The sequence below is a fragment of the Monodelphis domestica genome, chromosome 5, assembly GCF_027887165.1.
Source record: "Monodelphis domestica isolate mMonDom1 chromosome 5, mMonDom1.pri, whole genome shotgun sequence".
In the NCBI taxonomy this organism is placed as follows: Eukaryota; Metazoa; Chordata; class Mammalia; order Didelphimorphia; family Didelphidae; genus Monodelphis; species Monodelphis domestica.
The window spans coordinates 120,147,756-120,156,294 of record NC_077231.1 but is presented as its reverse complement, the minus strand read 5'-3'; the positions used below and the strand labels follow the sequence as shown (position 1 = coordinate 120,156,294).

Sequence of the window (8,539 nt, the reverse complement as noted above, 5' to 3'; positions counted from 1 at the left end):
CTTTTTGACTTTATTTACCTAAATTGTCTATATGGAGTCTGTGGGTTTCTATTTCACAACACTACCAGGATAGAGTCTAGCTATAAACATCTTATATAAAGAGGTCTTTTTTTTAATGTTGTTCTTTTATGTTCTTTCTTTGGCATATGTTACAAAGTCAAAGGGTAGGGCTATTTTGAGGACTTTAAAAATTGCATTTCAACTCAGCAAACATTCAGCATTAACTATGTGCAAGACACTGTGCTAACTAGTAGAGATATAGAGACAAGAGTAAACAATGGTCCTTGAACTCAAGTAAATGCAGGAATCTCCTATACGTGTCAGATGTTAGGGACATGATGCTCCAACAATCTGGAAAATCCCCATAAAATTTTTTGGCTTTCCCTTTGTCCTAGAGAAGTCTGATTTTCTCCCCTTGTTTTTTGTTTGTTTGTTTGTTTTTTCCCCTATGGTGTTTACAGTACTTTATTGTAAAATTCGGATCAAATAGTTGGTCATAGGCAATATAGTTTCTAAATCCTTTCTTTCAAAACTTCTCCCAAATTCCCATTTAATTTCTTATACCATGCAGCAATATATCAAAACATAATGGGGGAAGTTGCACTGTGGAAAGGACACTTGTACATAGAAATTTGAAAAGGGAGAGAGTAATAACATTTGGGCAGGTAGGTAGTGCCATAGTGAATAATTCTTTTTCTAAATTTAGTTTAACAACCCCCCCCCCCAATTACATGTAAAAACAGTTTATAACATTTTTCAAAGAATATTGAGTCTCAAATTCTCTCTCTCTGTCCCCCCCAACTCCCCACCCCCCTTTAGGTAGTAAGCAATCTTATAGATTTTACATGTGCAATCATGTAAAACATTTCCCCATATTAATCCTTTTATGGAAGGAAATTCAAATAGGGAAAAAAATGAAGAAACTAAAAAAAGAGTTTGGTTTGGTTTGGATTCAGACTCAGTTCTTTTTTTCTCTGAAAGGAGATAGTATTTTTTTTTTTACTCTGAGTCCTTCGGGATAGTTTTGGATCATTGTATTGCTGAGATTAACCATGATTCACAGTTGTTCATTGTAAAGTATTCCTGTCATTGGATAATGTTCTCCTGGTTCTGCTTATTTCACTCTGTTGTAGCTTGTCTTTCAAGGTTTTTTGAGCTCCTCCTGCTTGTCATTTCTTATAACACAGTAGTATACCATAACTTACTCAGCCATTCCACAATTGATGGATATTCCCTAACTTTCCAAATCCTTGTCCCACTAAAAAGAGCTGCTTTAAATAATTTTGTACTTGTAGGTCCTTCCCTTTCCCCCCCTTCCCCCTGGACAATTATAACCAAATTCCAGAGTTCCCAAGCCAAAGGGAAAATACTGGAAGTAGTCAGCAAGAAACAATTCAGATACATTGGAGCCATAGTCAGGATTATACAAAATTTAGCAGCTTCTATATTGAAGTATCAGAGGGTTTGGAATATGATATTCCAGAAGGCAAAGCAGTTAGGTTTACAACCAAGAATCATCTATCCAGCAAACTAAGTATATCCATCAGGACAAAAAAAAATTATCATTAAATGAAATAGAAGATTTATAGGCATTTCAGATAAAAAGACCACATCTGAAGAGAAAATTTTCAAATATAGGACTCAAGAAAAGCATAAAAAAGGTAAAAATAGGAAAGAAAAAACTTAAAGGAATCAATTGGGTCAAACTGTTTACATTGCTATATGGGAAGATGATACTTACAACTCTTAAGAATTTCATCATAGGGTAGTTAGAAGGAATATATAGAAGGTTCAGGAGTAAGTTGACTTTGATGATATGATATCCAAAAAAAAAAATCAAGGAATGAAAAAGAGCATTGCACTGAGAGAAGAGGGGAGGTGAAGGTAGAATGAAGTAAATCATCTTACCTGAAGAGGCTCAAAAAAGCTGTTAAAGTGGAGGAGAGGAGGAGAGTGATGATGGGTGATGATTAAACCTTAATCTCATTTGAATTGGCTCAGTGAGAGAATAATATCCATACTCAGTTGGGTATAGAAACTTATTTTTCCTTATAGGGAAGTAGGAGGGGAGGTAAGGGAGGGAAAGAGATAATTTGGATATTATAATTTCAGAAAATATGTGTAAAAGATTGTTACATGTAGTTGAGAAGAAAATTTTTTATATATAGTATCTTTTTGTCAAATGATGCTTTCTCTAATGGGGGGAGGCAAAGTAAGGAGGGAGCTAATGGTTATTTTATTTTATTATTTTTTCTTTATTTTATTTCAGTGAAAAATTTACACATAAGTTTTCCAAGGTTGCAGGATTCATGTTGTCTTCCTCCCCTCTTCTTTCTCCTTTCCCAGAGTTGACAAGACATTCTACTGGTTAATGGTTATTTTAATGTAACAAACAACCATGAATTAAAAAAAAAAAATATATATATATATAGAAGGTAAGGGTTTTAAAAATGCCAGACCAAAGAAAACTATTTTCTTTACCACTAAATTCCTCAACTCATTCAAAATCCTTTGAGTTTTCTGTTGTAATCTTAAATTAATTATGATGTTGACCAGAAAATAAAGAGGACTACCAAAGTGGCAACAAAGGTCTTTAATCAGGATAGAAGAACTGCTGTTTTCCTCATAGAATGACACAGGAGAATATTAGAATGTCCACTCTAAGCTTGAAGGAGCTCATTTAAATAAACTTCAACAGGGAAGAGTGATCAGAAGGGAAAGCAATGAGGAGGAGTGACTAATATTTAGTGAGATCAAGACTTTTGAAGTGAAATGGAAATTGGGGAGGAGAGGAATGATGAGATTAAAGTGAAAGTCTGATCACATCAAAGGTTTTAAGAGAGGTTAGTTTCCATAGATGTCAAAGACCTGCTTCAACCAGAAGTTCACTGAGGTGAAGGTAGCTCCTGGGATAACTGCATTTATCAGGGGGAAGGGAAGTACTGAAGAAGACATTCAGTGCAGTAGGATCAATATCTGTGGGGGATCCATTCCAAGACCTACTGAAGATGGCTGAAACCACATATACAAGTGAACATTGGCTGACCCCACATATATGTACATTTTCTTTCCCCAATCTTGCCCCTGTGTTCACTCCGTGGCCACTCACCTTGCCTCCTTTAAAAAGTGAAAGAGACAAAAAGTGAAAATGAAAGTAAAAGAGACCAGCAGAGGACTTTCCTGGTCAGGTAACTGAAACAAAGGTCAGACAGACCTCCAGCACTTCCATGGTTAGGGTCACTGAAAGTACAAGAGGTGGTGCTTCCATGTTTGCCCTCAGATAACTGAAACAATGGAAAGTACAACCATGCATAGGGGTTCCTACTGAACTTGTCAAAGAAACCTTTCTCTTTTTCTCAAATCTGTCTTATCTTATTGGAATTACACTTTCTCAACACACTTTCCAACCACCAATTTTTTTCCTTATTAACCACCACTCATATGATCAGTGCAAAGGCATTTCACCTTTTTAAGCTTTCTGCCTATTCTCCTTTCCCTTCTTATTTAAATCTTCTTTCTTGAAACTAACCTTAAACTTTATACTCTTGAGCCCTCATTTCTCTATTATTTTCACTGTTTTTTTTTACGCCTTTAGTCTTTTGTTTCCCAAACATTCCAGATTATCTGTAGTCTATAATCTATAATTTTTGTTCCACTGAAATTTTCCTTTAGCAGTTAGCACAAATTTTTATTACACAAAACCAACTAATTGCAAAGTGCTGCCTTTAGGGTTCTTAAGAACTTACAAATACAGAGTTTATTCCAATAATTTCTGATGACTTTGTTTCCAGCATACCTAAACTATTAAGTTCTGTCATGTCATTCATAGAAGAAAATACAATGGCAACACAACATTTTTCCAAATTAAATTTTATTTACTTTTAAGTTGCTTCCTGATTTAAACAGTCTTTTCTCTTTTCATAGTCAAGAAAGAGTTGATAATAGTTTTAAGATTTAAACACACGTACATATACCTATTTAAAATTTTCTCTCTTGAGGATTTCTTCAGCTGCATTCTAGAAATTTTTGGTATATTATTTCATTATCATAATATTTTTACATAATTATTCATTTTCCTATAATTTTCTTTGATGTTGTATATCTTAACTATTCCCTATTTGTATATATATTTTTTGTGTTTCTTTCATTTACCACTGTTTTTATTGCTTGATGATCTTAAAGAATGTTCACTATTTTTGCCTTCTGATTGTGAATTTTAGATTTACTCCACCCTGCTTAGTCTTTAGAATTTTAGCAACCAGGAATGTATATACCCCCACTTAAGGATTAAGTGTTGGGGAGGAAGGTCCTTGACCTGTGTGTGCTAGCAAGTGACAAATCAGAAACAACTGACTGACCCCTGGGCTGTCCAAAGCCAAGTTTAAGCCACCATTGGTCCATGTGAGACACAGGAAGTGATGGAAAGAATTGCCTTTATATTTTGCATCACTTCCTGTGAGAGGGACTTGGGCCATGGAACTTGACTTGGAGGAGCTTGAGCAAGAGACCTCAGACTGCTTACCTTAGACTATCACATGGTGGTTTATAAGGTTGCTTCCCCTTTCCTTGGCTTTTTCTGGAGGCAAAAGCCTCTGGGAAGGCCCCTTGGCCGAGGCCTCTGAACTCCCACTGGGTTCAGACCAGGCAGGGGCAGCTATCCTTCTACATCTTCCTTCTCTCTCTCATTCTTAATTTCTTCCTTCTATTGTAAATAAACCACAATAAAATTCCATTCTGACTTAAGTATTTCATTGGGATTTAGAATTTAAATTCCTGGTATGGAAAGGAAATATTACACTGGTGACCAACTAAAAAGGTATATTTAGTCTCAACCCTAAATTTTACCCTTTACATCATACTTACAATTTCTTTGTGCCTAGAAGATAGTCTGTTCTTGTAAGGCACTACACGATTCTGAAAATTATATATATTCACTGGTTTTTCCATTGAAAAGATACCATGCTTTTAAAATATATATATATATATATACATACATACACACATATATATGTGTGTGTGGGAAGTGGAGAAACTTCCTATTCAGAAGGGGATGACTAAAAATAGAGCTCTCAAATCATGTAAAGCTCTGTCTTATATAAGAATCTCAATGGGTCCCAAATTTGGCCTAAAGAAGGGACTTTTAATCATTGCAAATTGAAGGCTTTACAATTGCTTTTAGAAAATTGTGTGCACTGGCCTTTTGATTCTATATATCTGTCTTATTGTATTGTCTGTTTTATCCTGTGGCCTGATAAGTCAAATGAAAAAGGGTGCAAAAAAGTAATACTTTTCCTAAGCAACTTTCAGTCTTCAGAAAGATAGTCGTCTCTCTTTTAAATGTTTTAAATACATGGGATCATGTATTTTATTACTGTTTCTAAATTTTTTTAATATTATAAAATTTGAGAAACTGCTGTATCAGAAGTGTTGTTATAAAAGTAACTTCTCTTTTAATGTATATGTGGTTAAATTAGAAATTGAGCTGTTAAAAGAATGGGGTAAAAATGTTTGAAAACTGTTAAATATTTAAGGTAACATATTTGTTTTAAAGTAGATAATAATAACTATTGGGAGTAAAGTGGCATAGAACTTTATTGGGGCTTCTTGGAATTTTCTACTTGTGAGAAGTCACAAAATCTCATTGTATCTGCTGAAAACTGTGATAAAATTCTTAAATTTGAAAAACTAGTACTATTAGTCAAAATGGAGAGATTTACAAGTTTTTTAAGAATGAGTTCCATCTGAGATTATTTGATTATAACTTATGAAAAATTATGAAATTGTACTTGTTTATAGTCTATATTGAAATAACATTTTTCTGCCAACTGTATGTGTGAAACTCCAAAATGTAATTATTCTTAAATTACAAATGAAGTACAAAAATAATTTCCTTATATGAGCTTGTTGTTAATTGCAACATGAGAATAACAATAAAAGAATAACTTACCTCTAAGCTCTGATTGGGAGAAATTTTGCTATCTAAGTTAAAATCTCATTTGATTGTAATCTGATAGTTCTTATTTTTTATTTTAGGTATGGTTATCTGAATTGTAATGAAGCCAATAGTGTACCATTCATGGGGCATGCACAGAGGGAATGGAGCCTGAGAATTGCTACATATGGATATTTGTCTCTGAGAAAAATTGAAGGGACAACTTTTAGTACCTCTAGGCTCAGTTTCCCCAATGTGCTATTTTTCTTTTTGAACAAGAAAATGACCTACCTAGCTAATTATATGTCTGACTATGATATTCTGTGAATAATGTAGAACTTCTGTTTGATTAACTGTTAAAAATGACTCGACTGGAATCAAATAACTAAGCCTCTCTTATGGCTTATGTTAGGTTAATTGGTGGCCTTGAAAGGACAGTCTTGATGTTGTTAGAATTATGGCCCTCATTTTTTTCCCTTTTATGGAAAATTTTATTAATCAGGGTAGGTGAACACTGTAAGTTTTGTGATTGTTAATAGATTTATACCAAAATGTCTCTGAGTTACTATAATAGGATGCAAGTATGAAAGATCTTATTGTTTTCATTTTGTAGTCAACTCCTTATCCTATGTAACTTTTATTATTATTGTAGTCTCTCAGTAACCGAGGATGACAATTGTTTTTGTGTGTTTTTGTGCACAAAGACACTTGTGCATGAAGATTTAAGTGGAAAAGACGATGCACAGAGACAGTCCCACTCTCTCGGCATTGGAAGCCTGGGTCCAGTGGCATGAAAAGTCGTTAGTTACACCTGGAGACTTCCTCAGCTGCATTGGGTGGCCGTGTTGTCTTTTGCGTTCTAACACGCCCTAAGCACTCCACAGTGCCTCACTGTATCGCCATCTCAGTCGTTGAACCTTCTTGTTGGTTTCTTCCTCCTGTTCCGCCAAAACAGTCTTCACATGCTGGGTGAGCAAAGCCTGGTTCACCAGGGGTCGACGTCAACCCGATGGCTACCCTCACAAGGTTTAGCTGGCCTGTAGAAGCCGTTGCCCGGGGTGTGGACGCTGCTGCATGCTAGCAGCTACTGATGTGTCCCCAATCTACTCCTTCGAAAAATGGATGATCTTTGATTTCCTCTATTCCACTGTTTCCAATTCTGTTTTCTGAATCAATACAAAATCTGAGAATTAGATCCTTGGCATTCTCCGATATAGGTACTTCTGGAGGAAATACTAGAGTTTCTTTCCAGTTGATAACTTTCCTATAAGTTTCTTGTGGTGTTTCAGAACAGAATGGTGGATATCCTATTAGCATGTCATACATAATAACTCCCAAAGACCACCAGTCACACAATTTGTTGTACCCAGTCTGCATGAATACTTCTGGAGCAATGTAATCTGGAGTTCCAACTGTGGAATATGCCAATTGCCACCTATTTTTTTTTCTATGTTTCTGCTTTTCTCTTTGAGTTCATATTCTGAAATGAGAAATCACTTGGTGGGTTATGTGTGAGGTTCCTATAGAATTCAGTCCTATGTGCTTTCTTTAGTCCTTTGCATAGACCAAAATCAGACAACTTTACATGACCCTTGACATCCAATAAGAGGTTGTCTGGTTTGATATCTCAGTGAATGAACCCCAACTGGTGAATTGCATCGATAGCCAGAACAGTCTCTGAAATATCGAACTGGGTTTCTTCTTCTGTCAAGGTATCTTTCTTCATTAGTAATGTCATCATGTCTCCTCCAGGGAGAAATTCCATAATGAGATAAAGATTCCTTTTATCCTGAAAACTATAAAACATCTTCACAACCCAGGCACCATCTGCTTCTACCAATATATCTCTCTCTGCTCGGATATGGGCCACCTGTTCTTTTTCAAGCATATCAGCCCTTCTCAATATCTTCATTGCATAGATATGGCCTGTATCTTTCTTCTGGATAAGGAGTATCTCTCCAAAGGCTCCTCTCCCTATAACTTTCAGGGATTCAAAGTCATCTAAACCAAGCCTTGTCCTCTTGAATTGTAGAAATTCAGTTTCTTTGAGAGCATGCTGTGATGGGTGTAATTTTTTCTCTTCATCTGCCAATCCTTCTTCTTCCATAGCCACCTCTAACTTCTTTTGCCTGGTTTCTCTTTCTTTATGCTGTAAAATTAGGTTGCTGTCGAAATTCTCCAATGTGAGTTTAGCTACAGTCACTCTTTCCCAGGTGTGGTTGCTAATGGGAAAAGTTGTTGTAGTCCCCGCAGTCATTGCCATAATAACAGATACTCCTCCCTCCTCCTCTTTCTTCTTCCTCCTCCTCCTCCTCCTGCTCCCTCTGGGGTTGTTCAGCTGCCACCGGCTCCTGCCTCCCCTCAGACTGCAGCTGTCCGTGTATGCGTGTGTGTGAGCGGTTGCTGGTGTGCTTGTGTGTGTGTGAGTGTGCCTATGTAACTATTCATGAATAAAATTAGGTCTTTGGAGTAACTCATTCTTTTAAGGTGATAAGGGGATAATATCGTCAAATGGAGAGAATAATTTCTAAGATGTAAAAGTTTTCTAGTTAAATGCAGCAGTAAATTTTGAGAAAGCAATCAGCCAGACTATTTTCTCTAAGAACT

At 35.9% G+C, this 8,539-nt stretch overlaps 1 pseudogene; it reads right to left on the bottom strand.

Annotated features, from left to right (window-relative positions):
- Positions 1 to 7,009: 7,009 nt before the first annotated feature.
- Positions 7,010 to 8,225, bottom strand: LOC100617601 (serine/threonine-protein kinase 38-like; annotated as a pseudogene).
- Positions 8,226 to 8,539: the final 314 nt, after the last annotated feature.